Source organism: Anomaloglossus baeobatrachus, chromosome 6 (assembly GCF_048569485.1).
Source record: "Anomaloglossus baeobatrachus isolate aAnoBae1 chromosome 6, aAnoBae1.hap1, whole genome shotgun sequence".
NCBI classification, from domain to species: Eukaryota; Metazoa; Chordata; class Amphibia; order Anura; family Aromobatidae; genus Anomaloglossus; species Anomaloglossus baeobatrachus.
In genome coordinates, this window is record NC_134358.1 from 357,652,610 (window position 1) to 357,675,757 (window position 23,148).

The window sequence follows — 23,148 nt, forward strand, 5'->3', positions numbered from 1 at the left end:
GCTGAGCCTTGTAGTTCTGCAGCTGCTGTCTGTTCTCCTGCATACACTAGTGAATGGAGGATGCTGAGCCTTGTAGTTCTGCAGCTGCTGTCTGCTCTCCTGCATACAATGAACATTTTGAATAAGGAAATGACATCAGACCTTTTTTTCCATCAACAATCTTTAATGGCATTGTGCACTGATTAAAAACGCAGTGAGCAAAAATGCAGCAAAAAACGCACCAAATCGCGGCAAAAACGTGACATGCAGCACCGCAGGTGACAGAGCAGAGCAAGTTGGTGACATGCTCTGCTCTGACACATAGTGTGCTGCATGTCACTGTATCCACTCTGGGACTTGTTGTGCAGGTGACCGGATGATACATGTCACTAACGTGCTCCACTCTGTGATTTCTGCTGCATAGTACCAACTGTATACACTCTCACCTGAACAACAAGTCCCATAGTGGAGACAGTTAGGGACATGTAGCATCCGGTCACCTGCACAACAAGTACCAGAGTGGAGAAAGATAGTGACATGCAGCACACTATGTGTCGGAGCAGAACATGTCACTGTCTCCACTCCGCTGACCTCACAACCCGTACACGCTGCGATGGATGCAGGGGGACACAGAACAAGTAATCGTCCGACACTGGAGTCATCTGATTACTTGGGATGAATGAGCAGTAAAATGCTCTGGTGCTCGATGGGCGAAGCCCATGCCGATTTTTTTTAAAAAAAATTCATTAAAAATAAAAAAACAAAAAAATCACATTGTTTGTGGGCTCCCGCTGCATTTTCTATTGCTAAGGGTAACCAAAGCAGCTACTGGCTGCTAGCCCCCGCTGCTTGGTGTTACTTTCACTGGCAATAGAAATGCAGGGAAGCATTTTTTTTTTTATAAAGGTTTTTCCCTGAAAACGTTTTTAAGAAAATGACGTGGGCTTCGCCATATTTTTGTATGCTAGCCAGGTACAGCAGGCAGCTACGGGCTGCCCCCAACCCCCAGCTGCCTTGTTGTACCCGGCTGGGAACCAAAAATATAGAGAAGCCCTTTTTTTTCATGAATTTCATGAAATAATTAAAAAAAAATAAAAAATGATGTGGGCTTTGCCAAATTTTTGAGTCCAGCCAGGTACAACTAGGCAGCTGGGGATTGGAATCCACAGTGCAAGGTTGCCCAAACTTTCTGGGCCCCCCACTGCGAATTGCAGTCCACAGCTGCCACAGAAAATGGCGCTTTCATAGAAGCGCCATCTTCAGGCGCTGTATCCAACTCTTCCAGTGACCCTGGTGGCAGGTGGCACGCTGGGTAATAAGGGGTTAATACCAGCTATGTTTTACCAGCTGGTATAAAGCCCGAGATTCTTAATGTCAGGCCAAGTTTAACCTGGCCATTAAGAATCTCCAACAAAGGGTTTAAAAAAAAAAAAGACATCACACAGAGAAAAATACTTTATTACAAATAAATACACAGACACAGTAGGGACTCCATGTTTATTACTCCCTCTCACCCCTTCCACGATGGAGAGATTTCTTTACTGACCATGCCAGGAGAGAGTGAGGAAAAAGAGCGAGCGGGGGGGAGGAAAAGAGAGCGAGCGGGGGGGAGGAAAAGAGAGCGAGCGGGGGGGAGGAAAAGAGAGCGAGCGGGGGGAGGAAGAGAGTGCGAGTGGGGGGGAGGAAAAGAGAGCGAGCGGGGGGGAGGAAAAGAGGAAAAGAGAGCGAGCGGGGGGAGGAAAGGAGAGCGAGCGGGGGTGGAAAGAGAGCGAGCGGGGGGGAAAGAGAGTGAGCGGGGGGAAAGAGAGCGAGCGGGGGGGAAAGAGAGCGAGCGGGGGGGAAAGAAAGCGAGCGGGGGGAAAGAGAGCGAGCGGGGGGGAAAGAGAGCGAGCGGGGGGGGGAAAGAGAGCGAGCGGGGGGAAAGAGAGCGTGGGGCGGGAAAGAGAGCGGGGGGCGGGAAAGAGAGCGAGGGGCGGGAAAGAGAGCGAGGGGCGGGAAAGAGAGCGAGGGGCGGGAAAGAGAGCGAGGGGCGGGAAAGAAAGCGAGGGGCGGGAAAGAGAGCAGGGGGGAAGAAAAGAGAGTGAGGGGGGGAGGAAAAGAGAGCGAGGGGGGAGGAAAAGAGAGCGGGGGGAGGAAAAGAGAGCGAGTGGGGGAGGAAAAGAGAGCGAGGGGGGGAGGAAAAGAGAGCGAGGGGGGAGGAAAAGAGAGCGAGGGGGGAGGAAAAGAGAGCGAGGGGAGAGGAAAAGAGAGCAAGGGGGAGGAAAAGAGAGTGAGGAGGGGAGGAAAAGAGAGCGAGGGGGGGAGGAAAAGAGAGCGAGGGGGGGAGGAAAAGAGAGCGAGGGGGGGGGAAGAGAGTGAAGGGGGGAAGAGAGCGAGGGGGGTAAAGAGAGCGAGGGGGGGAAAGAGAGCGAGGGGGGGAGAAGAGAGCGAGGGGGGACAAGAGAGCGAGGGGGGACAAGAGAGAGGGGGGGAGAAGAGAGAGGGGGGGAGAAGAGAGAGGGGGGGGAGAGAGAGAGGGGGGGAGAAGAGAGAGAGGGGGGGAGAAGAGTGGGGGGAGAGAAGAGAGTGGGGAAAGAAGAGGGGGGGCAGAGGTGCTCTGTCACCAACTGTCTCCACTCTGTGACTTGTGGTGCAGGTGACAGAGTGCAGACAGTCGGTCCCATGCAGCTGGACAGATGGCAGAGCACAGCGGTGACATGCCTGTCAGTGTCTTGCTACTGGGAGGAGCAGATGATCACACTGCCCGACACCGGCCGCTCTCCTGACATCGCAGCAGAGCGGGCGGGTGAGGAGTGTGATCAGATACTTACGTGCAGGGGGGGGATTCAGCTGAAGAACCCCCCCTGTACTGCACTCTGGCGCCCCGTGCCTCACCATCTGAAGGACGCCGGCTCGACACTGACGTCCTCCGGATCCTCCCCTCGATGCTGAGCTGTGACGTGCCGTAGTCACCGCCCACAGCCCTGTCACTCAATCTGAGTGGTGCCAGCCTCCTGTGACGTACCCGACCAGTTTGAGAGCCCGGAAATGCCGGGACGTCAGAGGATGCTGGCGGCCACAGCTCCAGGGGGTCATGTGACCGGCACTGAGCGTGCAGCATAGCGCCGCTCAGTGCCAGAAATGGAAATACAAGCCAATGGAGAAAATACCTAGAATTGTAAGTAGAACTTCTACAGAAAATAAAAAAAATGGGTGAACCACCCCTTTAATAGCTCCCAAAACTGAACTTGAGCATTTCCTGTCTCCTTGTATGGCAGCCGCCATCTTTTTGGAGTCCTGCAAAACTCCCTCTGCCTCTATCTGATTGGATGCCAGCGTGCATGTGACTTCCAGGACGCTGGAGACATGCATAACGCGGCGATTCTGAATGCTGGGAAGTATTCTGACACAGCTGATGAGGTAAACTCTTGGTTATTTAAACCCCCACTTCTTAGGTGGGCACATTCTACCCCTGACGAAGCTGTCCCATGTGACAGCGATATGCGTGGGGAACCTGTTATCCAACCCCGGCTATTTGATGCTATGGATCCCACTATTTGGTAAATCCAACTAAGGCTGGTAGTATCTGGGCTTTGTTTTCAGGGATCTCTCTATTATCTGGACTGCATATATGATTGTTATTTATATGTGCTGCTAATGATCTATGGGTATGTGGTAATTGTTATTTCTCTATGTAGCCATGTTTGATGTAAAGTTTATACTCATGCCTATGATCCAGTTATTATTGAGTGACTTCTGGTTGTATACATATTAACATAGCCCTGTTTAAATGTACCTGTATATTGTGACCTCTGTATACAGCTAGGGGGGTGTTTGTCCCTTACAGGGATCAAACAAGGAAATTGGAGGCTTTTTTTATGCCTTTTTAAGTGATTTTAATGTGTTTGTGTCCACTTTGTTTATAATAAAGACCAATATTTGTACTTAAAGGTGTATCCCTCATTTTGCACACCACCTTGCCTTTTCTTTACAACCTCACCACGCTGCTGTGACCTCTGCAGTGGCTGCGCGTCGGTGCACGCCATGTCAGGGAGCAGACAGGCTTCACTGAACCTGGAAGTGCGGCATGTTCGGAGGTACGGTGATTCATTTGTTGTAGTGTCTTAAAGACAAAAACACAAGTGAATACAGAGAACCGGATCGCTGGAGCCATTTCTTGCTGATTCGGGGAACCGGCTGCTATTTTAACAACCGGTTCGCCCGAACCGGACAGAACCGGCTTGCTGCAGCTCGGGACTCTGCCCCCGGCTCCCCTGCGTCCTGTCCCTGTCTCTGGCTCCCGGGCTTCGCGCATGCGCATTAGGGTGCGGGCACGCTCATTCACCTCTTCTTAAAGGGCCAGCATCCCTGGAACAGGATATGGCGGGTTACAGGTGCAGGGTATAATAGACTTACTTTTGCATACGGGCGGTGCTTGTTCAACGAGTTCTTGCAGCTTAGTCTCTTGTGCTAGTGTTCAAGTCCTCTGTGTTCTGCTCCTGGATTAACCCTGTCTCTACCCTCAGAACCTGACGCCCGGTGTATGCCTCAGCTTTTCCGGCTCCCTGGGGATTCCCCGGTGTCCGTTAGCAGTGGACCTCACCATCTTCCCTCTGCTTCACTCCGCCACTGGCTCAGGATTACATCCGACATCTCCAGCCTGCGTTTATCACTGGTTCCGGACTTCGCCTGCTGTCTTAACCTGGCTCCGATCATCCATCTAGATTCCCTCCGGTCCGAAACCACTGCGGGATCGGTCCCCGTATTCTGTCCGGACTTTCCAAGGACACTCCCCGTATCCCGCCTGTGTTCTGGCTGCTGTGCATCTAGGCCCTCTGGGGTGGTCGCCAGACAGTCCCTGTATAGGGGTTCACTCCTGGTGGCCTCCCTGGCGGAGTCCGGTGCATGGTCCCGTGGATCCACTCCTGGACTGAACGCTACAGCATGTGTTTTGCTTTTTCCCCTGTCTGTGGTATTTGTAGGGTTTGCTTCTCCGGTCCCGGCCCTCTCGTGGTGTGGGGAAGACGGGGTGTTAGTTCAGGGTTTGGACAGGAGTTAGGATCACGATAGGGGTTCAGACCTGGCTACAATCAAGCCTATCTCTGGGATAAGGGACAGCGCAGGGTCCCTAGTCTGAGGGCTAGTTTGGAAGTCCCTGCTCCAATTACCACTACACTGCCATGACAGTTATTGTATAATTTCGTGCAGACAGCGGCAGAAAACAAAAAACATTGGATTTCTGCAACATGTGAACATGGCATTACAGACACAAAAAAGCAACATGTCATATAGAGAGGCTTATATAAATAGGAGAACGTTCTGGCTAATACGACTATGAATGAATGCACAGTCCGGCACATCTGCTGAACATCCCTCACTGCCAAATTGGTATGACTTGGGGTGTGACTAGGAGCGTAGTTAAAATTTGCTGCAGCGCGCTGCATGTGCCACCTACTTTGTCCCTTTTTCTGTTCTTGAAAAGTTGGCAGGTAATCATAGATAGATAGAATGATAGATAGAATCATAGATAGAATCATAGATAGATAGATAGAATCATAGATAGATAGAATCATAGATAGATCGATAGAATCATAGATAGATAGAATGATAGATAGAATCATAGATAGATAGATAAAATCATAGATAGATAGATAAAATCATAGATAGAATCATAGATAGATATAATCATAGATAGATAGAGAGATAGACAGACAGATAGAGGGATAGATATAGATAGATAGATAGATAAATACTGTATCTCAAGGTAGGTGAAAGAGTCAGATTCATTTGTTCCCATAAACTACTATAAAGAAATGAGGAAAAAAATACAAATACAATTTTTTTATCTTCACCACCTTGGATTTAAACCAGCAATGTTCAAAACTTGTGTACAGCAGCCTCCTAGCTTTCCTAGCTGCTCTAGCTGCTCTAGCTGTTGAGCCACTAGGATTGATGATGTCAGAGGGAGGATTTTACATAAATGAACCTACAATGCAGCCTCTTACACAGCAGATTACACAGGACACAGCTCCATTGTACACAGCAGTGTCTCTGTCTCCTGTATTCTAGAGAGAGAGGAAAAGAGGATTTTTTTTTCTTCTAATAAAATTACTAAAAATAATAAAAAAATAGAATAATGTAATTTTATTACACTTTTTTATAAAATAATAAACATCACAAATAAGCAAATAACATGGACATATTTGGTGTCCCTGTAATCGTAATGACCTCAACAACACAGCGATCAGGTTATTTATGGGGATCGGTAAATGGCGGGAAACAAACGGCGCAATTTATTATTTTTCTTTATTAAAACCCATAAAAAATGTAATAAAAATGTATCACTGAGGCCGTGCTCACTCATAGCATAAATGCTGCATTTTTTCTGCAGGTGTCCGCGCTACGAGCGCAATAACAATCTCCTCTGATTATTGCGTGTCTGCGATATTTTTTATGCATTGTCGCCTTATTTGATACATGTTTGTTGCTGATGTGAATCCTGAAGCTTATAAAGAAAGAAACACCAAATCCGCACAGTTCAGCGGTGTCTTTACACGCACCAGGGGCGGAGATTTCATTACGTCTCATCCACTTTCCTTGGACAATTAGTCCATATTCTCATGTAGTGTAAATGCTGCATTTTTTTCTGCTGTTTTTTTGAACATTTATTCTGCTGTGTTTAATTGTCCAAGTAAAGTGGTTGTGATTCCACGAGAAGACGCCGCTGTATTCTGCAGTTTTGTTTTTTTTTATCTCTATGTGGAGCTTAAAAAAATGCAGGAAAAAGCTTCTCAGTACAATAAAAACACTTAAAAACGCAGATTCACATCTGAACCAAAAACACATTAAATAATGGAGAAAAGGCAGAAAAAATGCAGCAAAAATGGAAAAAACAGAAGATAGTTATTGTGTAGTTTGGTGCAGACAGAAACAAAATAACAGAATTTATGCAACGTGTGAACACGGATTTATAGGCACAAATAAGCAACATGTCATATAGTGACACATAGAAATCTAAAAAAATTCTGACTGCTATGAATATGAATGAACAGTCCGGGACATCTGCTGAATGACCCTTACTGCCAAATGGGTGTGGCTAGGGGTGTGGCTAGGGGCATGGTCAAAATTTGCCGCAGCGTGCTGCGCCCGCCGCATACTTTGTCCCTCTTTAATTTCTTGAAAAGTTGGGAGGTATGGTGAAGGAGTAAAGGCCCCGTCACACTAAGCAACATCGCTAGCAACATCGCTGGTAACGAACAACTTTTGTGACGTTGCTAGCGATGTTGCTGTGTGTGACATCCAGCAACAACCTGGCCCCTGCTGTGAGGTCGTTGGTTGTTGCTGAATGTCCTGGGCCATTTTTTAGTTGTTGCTGTCCCACTGTGAAGCACAGATCGCTGTGTGTGACAGCGAGACAGCAACAACTAAATGTGCAGGCAGCAGGAGCCGGCTTCTGCGGAGGCTGGTAACCAGTGTAAACATCGGGTAACCAAGAAGCCCTGTCCTTGGTTACCCGATATTTACCTTTGTTACCAGCCTCCGCCTCTCAGTGCCGGCTCCTGCTCTGTGCACATGTAGCTGCAGCACACATCAGGTTAATTAACCCGATGTGTGCTGTAACTAGGAGAGCAAGGAGCCAGCACTAAGCAGTGTGCGCTGCTCCCTGCTCTGTGCACATGTAGCTGCAGCACACATCAGGTAATTAACCCGATGTGTGCTGTAACTAGGAGAGCAAGGAGCCAGCGCTAAGCATTGTGCGCTGCTCCCTGCTCTGTGCACATTTAGCTGCAGCACACATCGGGTTAATTAACCCGATGTGTGCTGTAACTAGGAGACTGGGGGCTGGTCACTGGTTGCTGGTGAGCTCACCAGCAACTCGTGTAGCCACGCTCCAGCGATCCCTGCCAGGTCAGGTTGCTGGTGGGATCGCTGGAGCGTCGCAGTGTGACATCTCACCAGCAACCTCCTAGCAACTTACCAGCGATCCCTATCGTTGTTGGGATCGCTGGTAAGTTGCTTAGTGTGACTGGACCTTTAAACTCAACTGCATTGGGGACAAACCTTACACCGTGCATGAGCTGTTGACAGGCATAAAAGAACAAACAGATGAGTGGCTGATGGTGGGGAACCTACAGCTCTGCCTGGTGGTGTGTGATAAAGGCTGAAATCTTGTCTCAGCTCTGGGCCTGGGCAGCTTGACACACATCCTTTGACTGGTGCATGTGCTGAATTTGATGTTGGAGAGCTTCCTCAACAATTACCCACATATGTCAGAGCTTCTGCTGAAAGAGCGGGCAGTATGTGCGCAATTCAGCATTCTCATCCGGATGCTGCTCACCTGTCTGTGCTACAAAATTACTTCGGCCACCCTGCTCACTGTCTCATATGTGACATACTAGCAAGGTGGAACAACATCTGAGGTGTGCCGCCCCCGTGTCAGCAGCCGGGCTGCTCGGATCCGGATCCACGGTGGCTCGAGGGGCGTCCGGACCCAGGGGTCGTGCGGCCACTCAAATGAAGGGGGTTTTTACAGGGGATTATGTTTAGAGTTTGTGATGCCACCCGTGGTGTGTGGTAATGTGGAGTACCACCACTGCAGTTGAGAGTACCCGGGGCGATGGAGTGGGGCAGCCAGGTGTTCGAACTCTCCATGGGTAGGGGGATGGCCAGGGACTTGGTGATAGTGTTTGAGGAGTGCCGTGGGGAGTGAAGGGGGTCACTTTTGTACTCACTCAGTCCAAAAAGCTGACACCGACAACCGGATAAACCAAAGTTCTGGACAACGCTGCCGCTGAGGAGAGATAGTTTTGGCTCCCGTCCGCGATGGTGCTGCCTGGTGATCTGCGACCTTCCTCCTGGCACTTAGTTCACTTCTTTGTTTGTCCCGGTAAAACTAGTCGGGTCCCGCTCCCCATTGTGGCTAGCTGTGGGAGCTTGCTCTCAGGGTTCACGCTTGGGATTTCCTGAACCGTTTTAGTACAAAGCCCTATCCCCCTTGTTGCGCTAGTACCCCGATTTTTGAGCGGGTGGAGAGCGGATCTTGAAGGCTCCATTTTCGTCGGGTAAATTATCAGGTTGCCTGAAGCTACTCCCTGACCTAGGGTCCACGTACCCCATCGTGCCCTGGTCCCAGCCCGGCGATGGTACAAGGCCGCCGGCTGTCCTCGACAGTTCTATGCCCCTTGTCACAATCCCTTGCGACTGGAGGTCTAGCTGCTACTAGGCCCAGACCACCGTATGCTACCTAGTTGCTTCCAAGGAGCCCGACTCATGACCCCCTCTCTCCTTCACTTCCTACACTTCACTCCTCTGCTCCTGACACTCCTGACCTCACCTTACCAACCCCCCAAGTGAGCTACCCTATTTCACTCAGGCCGTCCACTGGTGTGTTTGGTGGTTGTGGTGCAGAGTATACCTAGGACATTAATTGGCTGATGTAGGCAACACCATGTAGTTGGGGATCCATAACCAAGGAGGAGGTGGATATTGCACAGAAGGGCAGATTGCACAATACCCTGTGATGACCCGATAGTCCAAGGGCGTCCCATTCCCCCTTGGTTAAACGTAGCTCGTCCTCGAGCTACAGGACATCAGAGGTTTTTTTTTTCAAACTGTAAAGGTAGAAAAAGGAACATTTTTATTTTACAAAATACATCCCACATTAGGGAGGCTGGCACTGAAACGTTACTAAACTTAGAGTTCATCATTCCAACGATGGAATGCTACTGGTTTCGTTAGTAGCGGAGGCTCAACCTGCTCTGTTGCAGTCTCTTCCTGCAACAGTCCAGTCCCAATGTCCAGGATCCCATTAACCCGCCACCCAAACAACCTGACCCGCTGTAAACCTATTGTGGTTCCGTAACCAGGTTAAGGCCCCGGGTGTTGTAATAGACGACTCTGGTGGGCACAGGAGGTGCAATTATTTACAAGAACACAAGTTTGTGTTGGTCACAACCAGTCCTATGACCATGGTCCATTTTTACTATATATACTGGTGCATAATTAAACAGAGTCCATGCACCAGGGTAAACACTATAACAAATCTTCTCATTAATCTGGTAACCTCTTTCGTTTATTCAAACCTTGTTCATTAAGTGCTTATCTTCTTACATTTTCTATATGAAAAATAATTAACTTTGAAAAATAAAATACAAAAACACAGATACCTAATATACTGTAAGGATGTTACACATTTTAAACTACCGGGTCCCATAGCCATGCTTCTTTACTACCAATGCTGGCACAAACTCTTCCTCAAACATGACATGCTTTGTCACCTCTAGGACATACCAGCCCCGTTCTCCACAATGCCGGGTGTAGGCAACCATATCCACTCGGGATGTCCCCTGGGGAGGTGCTGTGTAACATCCTGTCGGGACACAAACACCCCGGCTGTGAGGCCTGCCTCCCGGATGAACCCCCATCCTTACACGGCGTCAAATCGATCCACTAGACCACGGCACCGTGGCCCACGGACTCGGGAAGCAGCGCTCCTCACCTGCTCCTTCTCTTGATGTGTACGGGTGGCAAGCTCCCGTCATTGCCGGTCTCATGTTACCACCTCCTGTTGCAGCTTCTGTTGGTGTCGTTTCCAGTAGGGGGCATCAGCATCCGGCCTCGGCTCCCTAGATGGCTCTGGCTTTAGGTGCACTCTCGCGGCCCCAACAGCCGTTGGAATGCCGCGCGGCGGTGGAAAGGGCAGCTCTTCAGGCTCCACCTCCGCTACATCAAGTAGATGTACCAACTGCTCCGCAGCCGGGGTTGCAGAGTCCGGGTGTTCCGCCTCTAAGAATGGGCACGGTGATGTGGCCGGGACTGGTCTGGCCGGTGTCGGGGTGACCGTTGTCGTGACTGGGTCGAGGGACGGAACCGGAGGTTCTGCAGCTGTATCTTAGTACACAGGGGCTAAAGGTTCTGCTGCCATGGTGGGAGCAGGCAGCTCGGCGTCCGCCGAGGATGGAGTTGGTGGTGGTGGAGTGCTCACCGGGAGCGGGGGTGGTCCGGATCCCTCACCTGCATCGGCTGGATTAGGGCAATCAGTAGGGACTGGGTAATCGTTTACCCGCTTTTCACATGGGATCTCAATCTCACAGGCTCGCATCGCCATCGCCAGGTTCCTCATCTCTTCCCTCCAGTGGTCCAGTATAACAGGAATTGCGTCCGCATTCTCCTGCACAGCTGCTCCGTCTCTTTTTCAATCAAGGTTGCAGTCTCAGGAACAGCACGTCCCGGTGACCAGCTTCGCTCCGCCATCTTTCCTCAGCGCTGTCCAGGAACGTTATGGTAGAGTCCTGGCATTCCTGCTTCTCTTCCGCTGCTGCTACATGCCATCATGCCCCCTCGGTTTTCACTCAGCACTCTCTGTGATGCTGTGGCCCTCTGGGAACTTCCGGTTCCGGGGTCACTCTCAAGACGAAGGACGGGGCTTCTTCTTCACACGCTTTTGTGGAGAAGACGGCATTTTTGCGCCAAAAAATGGCGGAAATTGCGGGAAACGGGAATTTTGACTCGCGGTTTTGACCTCTAATGTGCACGTCACCCAGGTAAGTGGGTCCTTCTCGTATCCTGTTCATGACGCCAGGAATTTGAGGTGTGACGACCCCGTGTCAGCAGCCAGGCTGCTCGGATCCGAATCCACGGTGACTTGAGGGGCGTCTGGACCCGAGGATCATGCGGCCACTCAAATGAAGGGGGTATTTACTAGAGATGAGCCACTCCCTAGTGTTCAAGTTCAGTTCGGTCCGTCAAACGGTGTTGTTCGGCGAACGTTCGACGAATGTTCGATGAATACCTTCGAACCCCATTGAAAACAATGGCAGGCAAACACAACCACATACAAACACATAGAAAACACCTTCTAAGGTGTCCAAAAGGTGACAATCATGGAACATTTAAAAAAAAAAACAAGGAGACTCCAACCAGAGTCTCCCTTTTTTCGAAAAATTGGGCCACACACACCACTTAAGTGGTATCTGTTGTCCCCCAGTTGCAAACTTGACATGTTGATTTGCATGAAGCACAATCAAAATCCACAAGCCTTTACTCTCCCCAGGATGACACAGGGGTAGAAAAGTCCTTGCGGATCCATGACTTCTTCATCTTGGAACATTTTGGAACTTATTCTGGGATAAGCAAAAAATCTCTGCGAACTCAAGGAGCATCGGGTTTGAGTCGTCCAGCTGAAAGGAAGACTTCTGAAAACCAGGGGAGGAGTCCTGCGAGGAAAATCTGCATATTCCCAGTGCATTCTGGGATAAGCAAAAAATCTCCGCGAACTCAAGGAGCATTGGGTTTTGGTCGTCCAGCTGAAAGGAAGACTGCTGAAAACTAGGGGAGGAGTCCTGCGAGGAAAATCTGCAAATTTCCAGTGTATTCTGGGATAAGCCAAAAATCTCCGTGAACTCAAGGAGCATCGGGTTTTGGTCGTCCAGCTGAAAGGAAGACTTCTGAAAACCAGGGGAGGAGTCCTGCGAGGAAAATCTGCATATTTCCAGTGTATTCTGGGATAAGCAAAAAATCTCCGCAAACTCAAGGAGCATCGGGTTTTGGTCATCCAGCTGAAAGGAAGACTTCTGAAAACCAGGGGAGGAGTCCTGCGAGGAAAATCTGCATATTCCCAGTGCATTCTGGGATAAGCAAAAAATCTCCGCAAGCTCAAGGAGCATCGGGTTTTGGTCGTCCAGCTGAAAGGAAGACTTCTGAAAACCAGGGCAGGAGTCCTGCGAGGAAAATCTGCATATTCCCAGTGTATTCTGGGATAAGCAAAAAATGCTGCTCCTTGAGTTTGCGGATATTATTTGCTTATCCCAGAATGCACTGGGAATATGCTCCCAGGGGAGAGCGTCTACCCGACACACGGCGTTTCGGTGGAAACCTTCGTCTGGGGGCGGTGACGCTCTCCCCTGGGTCTCATTATCATCAGGTATAGGCTCCTTATTCCTTACAATCGGCTCTGTATGTTTGTAGATTATATTATTGTACATCACCACTGATTATATGCATAGTATTTCCTGATGGCTGGGCATTTGCCCTCACTTGGGTCTTAAGGTACTGTCATACATAACGAGATCGCTAGCGAGATCGCAGCTGAGTCACCGTTTTGGTGACGCAGTAGCGATCCCGTTAGCGATCTCGTTATGTGTGACACTTACCAGCGATCAGGCCCCTGCTGTGAGATCACTAGTCGTTGCTGAATGGTCCAGGTCGTTTTCTTCAAAGGCGACATCCTGCTGGGCAGGACCCATCGCTGTGTTTGACACTGTGTGACAGGGTCACAGTGACTGCTGAGATCGTTATACAGGTCACTACTGCGACCTGTATTGTTCCTGCATCGCTGGTAAGATCTGACTGTGTGACATCTCACCTGCGATCTCCCAGCGACTTAAGGTACCTTCACACTTAGCGATGCAGCAGCGATCCGACCAGCGATCTGACCTGGTCAGGATCGCTGCTGCATCGCTACATGGTCGCTGGTGAGCTGTCAAACAGGCAGATCTCACCAGCGACCACTGAACAGCCCCCAGCCAGCAGCGACGTGCAAGCGACGCTGCGCTTGCACGGAGCCGCCGACTGGAAGCTGCGGAGACTGGTAACTAAGGTAAACATCGGGTATGGTTACCCGATGTTTACATTAGTTACCAGCGCTGTGTGCAGAGAGCAGGGAGCCGCGCACACTGAGCGCTGGCTCCTTGCTCTCCTAGCTGCTGTACACATCGGGTTAATTAACCCGATGTGTAATGCAGCTACATGTGCAGAGAGCAAGGAGCCGCGCACACTGCTTAGCGCTGGCTCCTTGCTCTCCTAGCTGCTATACACATCGGGTTAATTAACCCGATGTGTACAGCAGCTACATGTGCAGAGAGCCGGAGCCGGCAGCACAGGCAGCGTGAGAGCTGCGGAGGCTGGTAACTAAGGTAAATATCGGGTAACCACCTTGGTTACCCGATGTTTATCTTGGTTACAAGCTTACCTCAGCTGTCAGACGCCGGCTCCTGCTCCCTGCTCGCTTCATTTGTTGCTCTCTCGCTGTCACACACAGCGATGTGTGTGTCACAGCGGGAGAGCGGCTTTGAAGAAAACGAACCAGGGCTGTGTGTAACGAGCAGCGATCTCGCAGCAGGGGCCAGATCGCTGCTCAGTGTCACACACAGCGAGATCGCTAATGAGGTCACTGCTGCGTCACAAAAAGCGTGACTCAGCAGCGAGCTCGCTGTGTGTGAAGCACCCCTTACTTGTGATCCCTATCAGGTCGCATCGTTTTCGAGATCGCTGGTAAGTCGTTGTGTGTGACTGGGCCTTTAGTTTTGAGTGAATACAGCTTTAATCCTAGTTACCATCACTGTATTGTATGCTAATTAATTTAATTAGCTCTTTATATCCTAAGGGTACCTTCACACTTAGCGATGCAGCAGCGATCCGACCAGCGATCTGACCTGGTCAGGATCGCTGCTGCATCGCTACATGGTCGCTGGTGAGCTGTCAAACAGGCAGATCTCACCAGCGACCAGTGAACAGCCCCCAGCCAGCAGCGACGTGCAAGCGACGCTGCGCTTGCACGGAGCCGCCGTCTGGAAGCTGCGGACACTGGTAACTAAGGTAAACATCGGGTATGGTTACCCGATGTTTACATTAGTTACCAGTGTGAGCAGGGAGCAGGGAGCCGCGCACACTGAGCGCTGGCTCCTTGCTCTCCTAGCTACAGTACACATCGGGTTAATTAACCCGATGTGTAATGCAGCTACATGTGCAGAGAGCAGGGAGCCGCGCACACTGCTTAGCGCTGGCTCCTTGCTCTCCTAGCTGCTGTACACATCGGGTTAATTAACCCGATGTGTACAGCAGCTACATGTGCAGAGAGCCGGAGCCGGCAGCACAGGCAGCGTGAGAGCTGCAGAGGCTGGTAACTAAGGTAAATATCGGGTAACCACCTTGGTTACCCGATGTTTATCTTGGATACAGCTTACCTCAGCTGTCAGACGCCGGCTCCTGCTCCCTGCTCGCTTCATTTGTCGCTCTCTTGCTGTCACACACAGCGATCTGTGTGTCACAGCAGGAGAGCGGCTTTGAAGAAAACGAACCAGGGCTGTGTGTAACGAGCAGCGATCTCGCAGCAGGGGCCAGATCGCTGCTCAGTGTCACACACAGCGAGATCGCTAATGAGGTCACTGCTGCGTCACAAAAAGCGTGACTCAGCAGCGATCTCGGCAGCGAGCTCGCTGTGTGTGAAGCACCCCTAACTCTAGTGCTGTTTACTCATTTTGCATTTAATTTCTTCCTTTTGCTGGTGTATTTTCAGTAATTCTTTTTATCATACAGCCAATTGTTGTTATAGCTTATATGTATCGTATACCCAGGTGGTTCTTGTGATAATTGCCACATCCTGTCACCCCCTCCTTGGTCCTCTTTGGTATTAATAAATATATTTATATTTGGACCTGCTTGATCGTGTTTTTTCTTCTTTTTCTGCTTCTTTACGATTGTCCTTCAATTGTCCTCTTTATTGGTGCTTCAATTACTGATATTTTCATATTTTGATGATTATGGCTATTATGTAATCATGCACATTTTTCAAATGACTATATGTTAGATTAAGAACATGGAAGAGGCCAGGAGCCATTTGGTGTGCTGTATTTCATGCTACATGTTCACAGACTTACCAGTGGAGCAGCCAAACTTCACCTGCCAGAAATGCGATCTTGTGTCCCTGTTGGAGGAGAAGCTACAAAGTCTAGAAGAGAGAATAGCTACATTGAAAACTATTAAGAAAGGTGAGAAGTTCTTAGACAGAGCAGAAGTATCTCTTCAGAATACAGAAAGAGAAGAAATTTGTAGTGCACCTGAAGAACCAGAGGAATGGAAGCATGTGACCCAGAGAAGCAGGAGGATCGGGAGACAGTCAGCACCCATACCACTCAGAAACCAGTACCAGGCACTCACTGATGAGAAAGATGATCCACCACATCAAGATAAGACTTTGCTCACAAAGAACATCCTTCAAACCACTCAGAGTCCTCTTGGATGGAGAAAGAAAAATGTTGTTGAGAAGAAGAAACGGAGAGTGGTGGTCATGGGGGATTCACTGTTGAGAGGAACAGAGGCAGCCATCTGTAGACCGGATATGACCTCAAGAGAAATGTGCTGTCTTCCAGGTGCAAAAATCAAAGATGTGTCTGAGGGGATATCGGGCTCTTCAGACCAACAGATGACTACCCATTCCTGCTAATACATGTGGGGACAAATGACACTGCAAGAAACGAGCTGGAAACCATCTGCAGTGATTTTGAAGACTTAGGCAAGAAAGTGAAAGAACTGGGAGCGCAGGTGTTCTTTTCATCCATCCTTCCAGTGGATGGTCATGGAACAAGGAGGTGGAACAAGATTCTACAGGTGAACAACTGGCTACGTCGATGGTGCCATCAACAAAAATTCGGATTTCTGGATCACGGAGTGAATTACCTGTATGATGGACTACTTGCTAAAGATGGGCTGCACCTTACCAAGACTGGAAAACACATATTCGGAAATCGCCTTGCTAAGCTCATCAAGAGAGCTTTAAACTAGAACAGCGTGGGAAGGGAAGAAAAAGGCCAGGAAAAGCCATACAGGTGACAAATACTATTGAAAACTCTGCTGTTAAAAATGGAAAGGAAGAACTAAGACAAAAAATCAGAATAATGAAAATATGGGGAAAGAAAAAACAATCACAACTAAAATGTTTTTATACAAATGCACAGAGCATGGGCAACAAACAAGGAGAATTGGAGTTACTAACTCAGGAAAAGAAATATAATGTTATTGGCATCACTGAAACTTGGTGGAATGATACACATGATTGGAATACAAGGCTAGAAGGATACAACTTATTTGTAAGAAACAGACATAATAAACGAGGAGGAGGTGTCACATTGTATGTTAGAAAATCCTATATCTCCACAGAGATTGAAGCTTCAGAGACTGGGAGTTCTGTGGAAGTTGTTTGGGTGAGAATACAAGGAGAAAACAAGGGAAAGAACACCATTACAGGCGTGTACTACAGGCCGCCTCAACAAGCGGAGGATATGGATGAACTCTTTATACAGCAGATGACCAACCTCACAAAAAAAGTTGTGATCATGGGAGATTTCAACTATCCAGACATTTGTTGGGAATCTCTCTCAGGTAAAAGTAACAGTTCCAACACATTCTTATCCTCTGTTGCGGACAACTTTATCTTCCAAAAGGTAGAGGAGAAAACAAGGGGATCTGCTACCTTGGATCTAATCCTTACAAACAGGGAGGAAATGGTTGAGGAGGTAAAGGAGGCTGGGAAGCAGTGACCATGCTATCATAGAGTTTTGGATAACTAAGGGAGGAAGACCAATGAAAACTCAGACTTCAAGGCTGGATTTCAGAAAGGCAGATTTTAAGGGACTCAAAAAGAGAATAGCAGGGATTCAATGGCCCTATGTCCTTAAGGACAGAAATGTCCAGGAAGGATAAGACATCTTGAAAAATGAGATTCTCAAAGCGCAATCGTTAACAATCCCTAAAAGAGGGAAAAATAAGAAACATTTAAGGAAATCAGGTTGGATGAACACAGAACTTAAACAGATGCTAAAAAGCAAGAAAGAAATGTTTATTAAATGGAAAGAGGGAGGCATATCTAAAGAAGAATATAACAGTCTGCAAAACCTGCAGGGCACACATCAGATTAGCCAAAGCTGATAATGAAATAAGGCTTGCAAGAGATGTCAAAAGCAATAAAAAAGGATTTTGGAGTTATGTCAAAAATAAAAGAAAAGTCAAAGATGTTATAGGAATTTTACAGGATGAGAATGGTGAAGTTGTAAAAAATGATGTTGAGAAGGCCGAACTTTTAAATTGTTATTTTGCATCTGTTTTCTCTGAAAAAGTAAAATCAACTGATCTTCACCGTTCTATTGTAGGATTAGAAGAATACAGGCCATCAATAAACAAAGAGATAGTGAGGGAATACTTAGCTAACATTAATTAATTCAAATCCCCAGGTCCAGATGAATTACACCCCAGAGTACTGAAGGAGTTAGCAGAGGAAATATTAGAAATACTCTTCATAATTTTTGAAAATTCTTGGAGAACAGGAGAAGTTCCAGAAGACTGGAGAAGAGCAAATGTTGTCCCTATCTTCAAAAAGGGGAAGAAGGTGGACCCAGGGAACTACAGGCCTGTGAGCCTGACTTCCATACCAGGAAAGATCTTTGAACAAATTATTAAACAACATTTATGCATGTGTCTGGATAAGAATGAAGTGATTAACCAGAGCCAGCATGGGTTTGTAACTAATAAGTCATGTCAGACTAACTTAATTTTCTTCTATGACAAAATCACTGACTGGGTGGATCAGGGAAATGCAGTAGATATAGTATATCTTGACTTCAGTAAAGCATTTGACAAAGTATCTCATACAATCCTTATTGAAAAAATGACCAAGTGTGGAATGGACAAGGCAACTGTTAGATGGATTTGTAACTGGCTTAGTGATCGGAGTCAAAGAGTGGTCATAAATGGCTGCACATCCAGTTGGAAGACTGTTTCAAGTGGGGTACCACAGGGCTCTGTCCTGGGCCCCGTGTTGTTCAACATTTTTATCAATGATTTAGATGAAGGTATTAAGGGTAAACTGATTAAATTTGCTGATGACACAAAGTTAGGAGGAATAGCTAATACTAGAGAAGAGAGAGAGCGGACTCAACAAGATCTAAACAAGCTGGAACAAGGGGCAGTAACTAATAGAATGGTTTTTAACAGGGAGAAATGCAAAGTCATACATCTTGGCAAGAATAATTAAAAGAGCATATACAGCATGGGAGGAATAGAGCTATCCAAAAGCATGTGTGAAAAAGACTTAGGTATACTAATAAATCACAGACTGAACATGAGTCAACAGTGTGACACAGCAGCAAAAAAGGCAAACACAATTCTAGGATTTATTAACAGAAGCATACAGTCTAGATCACGTGAAGTCATTATCCCCCTCTACTCCTCTTTGGTCAGACCTCATCTAGAATACTGTGAATCCAGTTCTGGGCACCACATTTTAAAAAAGACAGCAACAAACTGGAGCAAGTTCAGAGAAGAGTGACCAGAATGGTGACTGGACTGCAAACCTTGTCCTATGAAGAACGGTTACAGGATTTAGGATTGTTTAGCTTGCAAAAGAAAAGACTGAGAGGAGACTTAATAGCTGTCTACAAATATCTTAAAGGCTGTCACACTGTAGAGGGATCAGTTTTATTCTCATTTTCACAAGGAAAGACTAGAAGCAATGGGATGAAACTGATGGGGAGGAGACACAGATTAGATATTAGAAAAAACTTTTTGACAGTGAGGGTGATCAATGAGTGGAACAGGCTGACACGAGAGGTTGTGAGTTCTCCTTCAATGGAAGTCTTTAAAAAGAGGTTGGACGGACATCTGTCTGGGATGATTTAGTGAATCCTGCTTTGAGCAGGGGGTTGGACTAGATGACCCAGGAGGTCCATTCCAACTCTAATATTCTATGATTCTATGAACATTTAAGAAAAAACAAAAAGGGGACTCCAACCAGAGTCTCCCTTTTTTCCAAAAATTGGGCCACAGACACCACTTAAGTGGTATCAGTTGTCCCCCAGTTGCAAACTTGACATGTTGATTTGCATGAAGCACAATCAAAATCCACAAGCCTTTACTCTCCCCAAGATGACACAGGGGTAGAAAAGTCCTTGCGGATCCATGACTTTTTCATCTTGGAACATTAAAAAAAAAAACAAAAAGGGGACTCCAACCAGAGTCACCCTTTTTTCCAAAAATTGGGCCACAGACACCACTTAAGTGGTATCAGTTGTCCCCCAGTTGCAAACTTGACATGTTGATTTGCATGAAGCACATTCAAAATCCACAAGCCTTTACTCTCCCCAGGATGACACAGGGGTAGAAAAGTCCTTGCGGATCCATGACTTGTTCATCTCGATGAACGTTAGTCTGTCCACATTGTCACTGGACAGATGCGTGCACTTATCTGTCAGCACACACCCAGCAGCACTGAAGACACGTTCCGAGAGAACGCTGGCTGCGGGACACGACAAGACCTCCAAGGCGTAAGTGGCGAGCTCAGGCCATTTTTCCAGATTGGAAGCCCCAAATGAGCAAAGATCCAGTTGCAGAGTCATGGCATTGATATTCACTTGGAGATACTCCTGTATCATCCTTTCCAGGCGTTGACTGTGTCAGACTTCTTGTGTCTTGTGGCCTTGTAAATGATGGTCTAAAAAATTCGTGAAACGATTCCATAAAATTGCTGTTACCACCAGATACGGTGTTGCTGGTAGGGTTTGACTAATGATGACTCGACAGTCCCATGATTGGCAAGTTACAACTGTGAGATTCACTCTGTGCACTGCTGGTGTTTAGTGGAACAGCCAAGCTAAGATTGCATAACAGCTTCTGCTGATACTCCTACATACGTGCGTCCCTTTCTATGGCTGGAATTATTTCGCCAAATTTTGACTTGTACAGGGGATCTAAAGGGTGCTTTACACGCTGCGACATCGCTAAAGATATATCCTCAGGGTCACGTCGTTAGTGACGCACATCTGGCGCCGTTAGCGACATCACAGTGTGTGACACCAATGAGCGACGATCAACGAGTGCAAAAACGTGAAAAATCGTTGCACGTTGACACGTCGTTCATTTCCTTAATATCGTTGCTGCTGAAAGTACGATGTTGTTCGTCGTTCCTGTGGCAGGACACATCGCTATTTGTGACACCGCAGGAACGACTAACATCTCCTTACCTGCGTCCACCAGCAATCAGAAAGGAAGGAGGTGGGCGAGATCTTCCGCCTGCTCATCTCCGCCCCTCCGCTTCTATTGGACAGCTGCCGTGTGACATCTCTGTGACGCTGCACGAACCGCCCCCCTTAGAAAGGAGGCGGTTCGCCGGCCAGAGCGACGTCACAGGAAGGTAAGTCCATGTGACAGGTGTAAGCGTTGTTGTGCGTCACGGGCAGCAATTTGCCCGTGTCGCACAACCGACGGGGGCGGGTACGCTCGCTAGCGATATCGGTACCGATATCGCTGCGCGTAAAGTACCCTTAAGAGTGTGGCAACCCAGTAGTCAGCATTACTTCTAATTCTGACAATACAAGGGTCATGTTGTAGGTTGTGCAGCAAGAAAGCGCTCATGTGTCTTGCGCATCCAGGAGGACCAAGTCCTTGCTGTGTTGGTGGCGGCGAGGTGAGAATCATGCTTCCTTCCTCTGACCTCTCCCCCATCCTCGAACAACAGAAATGTGATCAAGGTCTCCCTTCATCATATCCAGTTTCTAAATAATTGGTCTTCTCAGATAATCTCTATGTAATAGTGAGAACACATAAATATAACAGCAACTAAAGGTTGATGATTTGAAACGTACATTATCATTGTGAATTACACAATTTCAAACATCACCACCTATTTTATTTATTAGTATGGTATTCAACCCCTCATTGGTTGACATATGACCATTTTGATCTCCCATTTACTAGGCACCAATTTATTTAATATTTAATAACTAATATGCACTAGCATGTTATTATATTTCTTATGTTATTATGAGATCATTTTAGTAAAATAAATAAATTGGGGGTTGAATACTTTCTCAGGAGACCAACTTTACATTGTGATACGGAGATTTTCCTGAAACTGCATGGATATTTGGTATACTAACTCATGAAAAATGTTTTGCCCAGGAATTTTTATCATTATCCATCTTTGATCTGATTTTAACATTATATGTATGTTTGTTTAATAAAGAATTATTGTTTATGATATTTTTGGGTCAATCTTATTTTTTGGAAGTTCTGTATTGGGTGACCCCCATTATTTTGTTTGGATAAGTCGGAAATTTATAGTGTGACTGAACAGTTCTGCAGACTCAACCATCTCTGTTACCTAATACTCTGCAAGGCGGGTGGAGACTTGAGAGCTGGTAGAAAGCAAGTGCGATTGGGGTGTCAACTCAGAGGACTGGAGTCTTTGGGATGTTGAAGTAGAGGTGGAGGAGAGGCCACTTGATGGAGCACTTGAGATCCATTCAAGCAACTGCTGTTTTTGTGCCTCATCTACCCTTGGAAGCAATGGTCGTTTCTGTAACAAAGGGATCATATCAGATTGTCCACGGAAAGTAGTAGACATCTTACTTTTGCTGGAAGATGGCCTTTCTTCAGCAAATGTTACTGTTGCTTTACCACCTACCCCATGGACAAAAACTTTTTTTCCCTTTCCAACAAGCCTGTTCCCCTTTCCACCAGCATCTGGCCTTTTGCCACTCATTTTGTTTGTGAACAAATTGGACACTGTTTGTTGCACTTAAAATGGCGTAGCAAAAATGAAGAGGTTGTGTACAATGCAGAGGTGGTGTAGCTTTCTTGTCAGCAGAGGAACCATCACTTACTATACCTGACAATAAAACTATGCCCCAAGGAACTGGCTGCACTTTTGGAACTTAAAATGGTGTAGCAAAAATGGAGAGGTGGTGTACAATGCAGAGGTTGTGTAGCTGTCTTGTCAGCAGAGGAACCCTCACTTACTATCCCAGACAATGAAACTATGCCCCAAGGAACCGCCTGCACTTTTTGCACTTAAAATGGTGTAGCAAAAATGGAGAGGTGGTGTACAATGCAGAGGTGGTGTAGCTTTCTTGTTCGCAGAGGAACCCTCACTTACTATCCCAGACAATGAAACTATGCCCCAAGGAACTGCATGCACTTTTTTCACTTAAAATGGCGTAGCAAAAATGGAGAGGTGGTGTACAATGCAGAGGTGGTGTAGCTTTCTTGTCCACAGAGGAACCCTCACTATCCCATACAATGAAACTATGCCCCAAGGAACTGCCTGCACTTTTTGCACTTAAAATGGCGTAGCAAAAATGGAGAGGTGGTGTACAATGCAGAGGTGGTGTAGCTGTCTTGTCAGCAGAGGAACTCTTACTTACTATCCCAGACAATGAAACTATGCCCTTAAAACTGCCTGCACTTTTTGCACTTAAAATGGCATAGCAAAAATGGAGAGGTGGTGTACAATGCAGAGGTGGTGTAGCTTTCTTGTCAGCAGAGGAACCCTCACTTACTATCCCTGACAATGAAACTTTGCCCCAAGGAATTGCCTGAGCTGATTTAGACAGACGCTGTGATAAACTCTTGCACAGCCCTGGC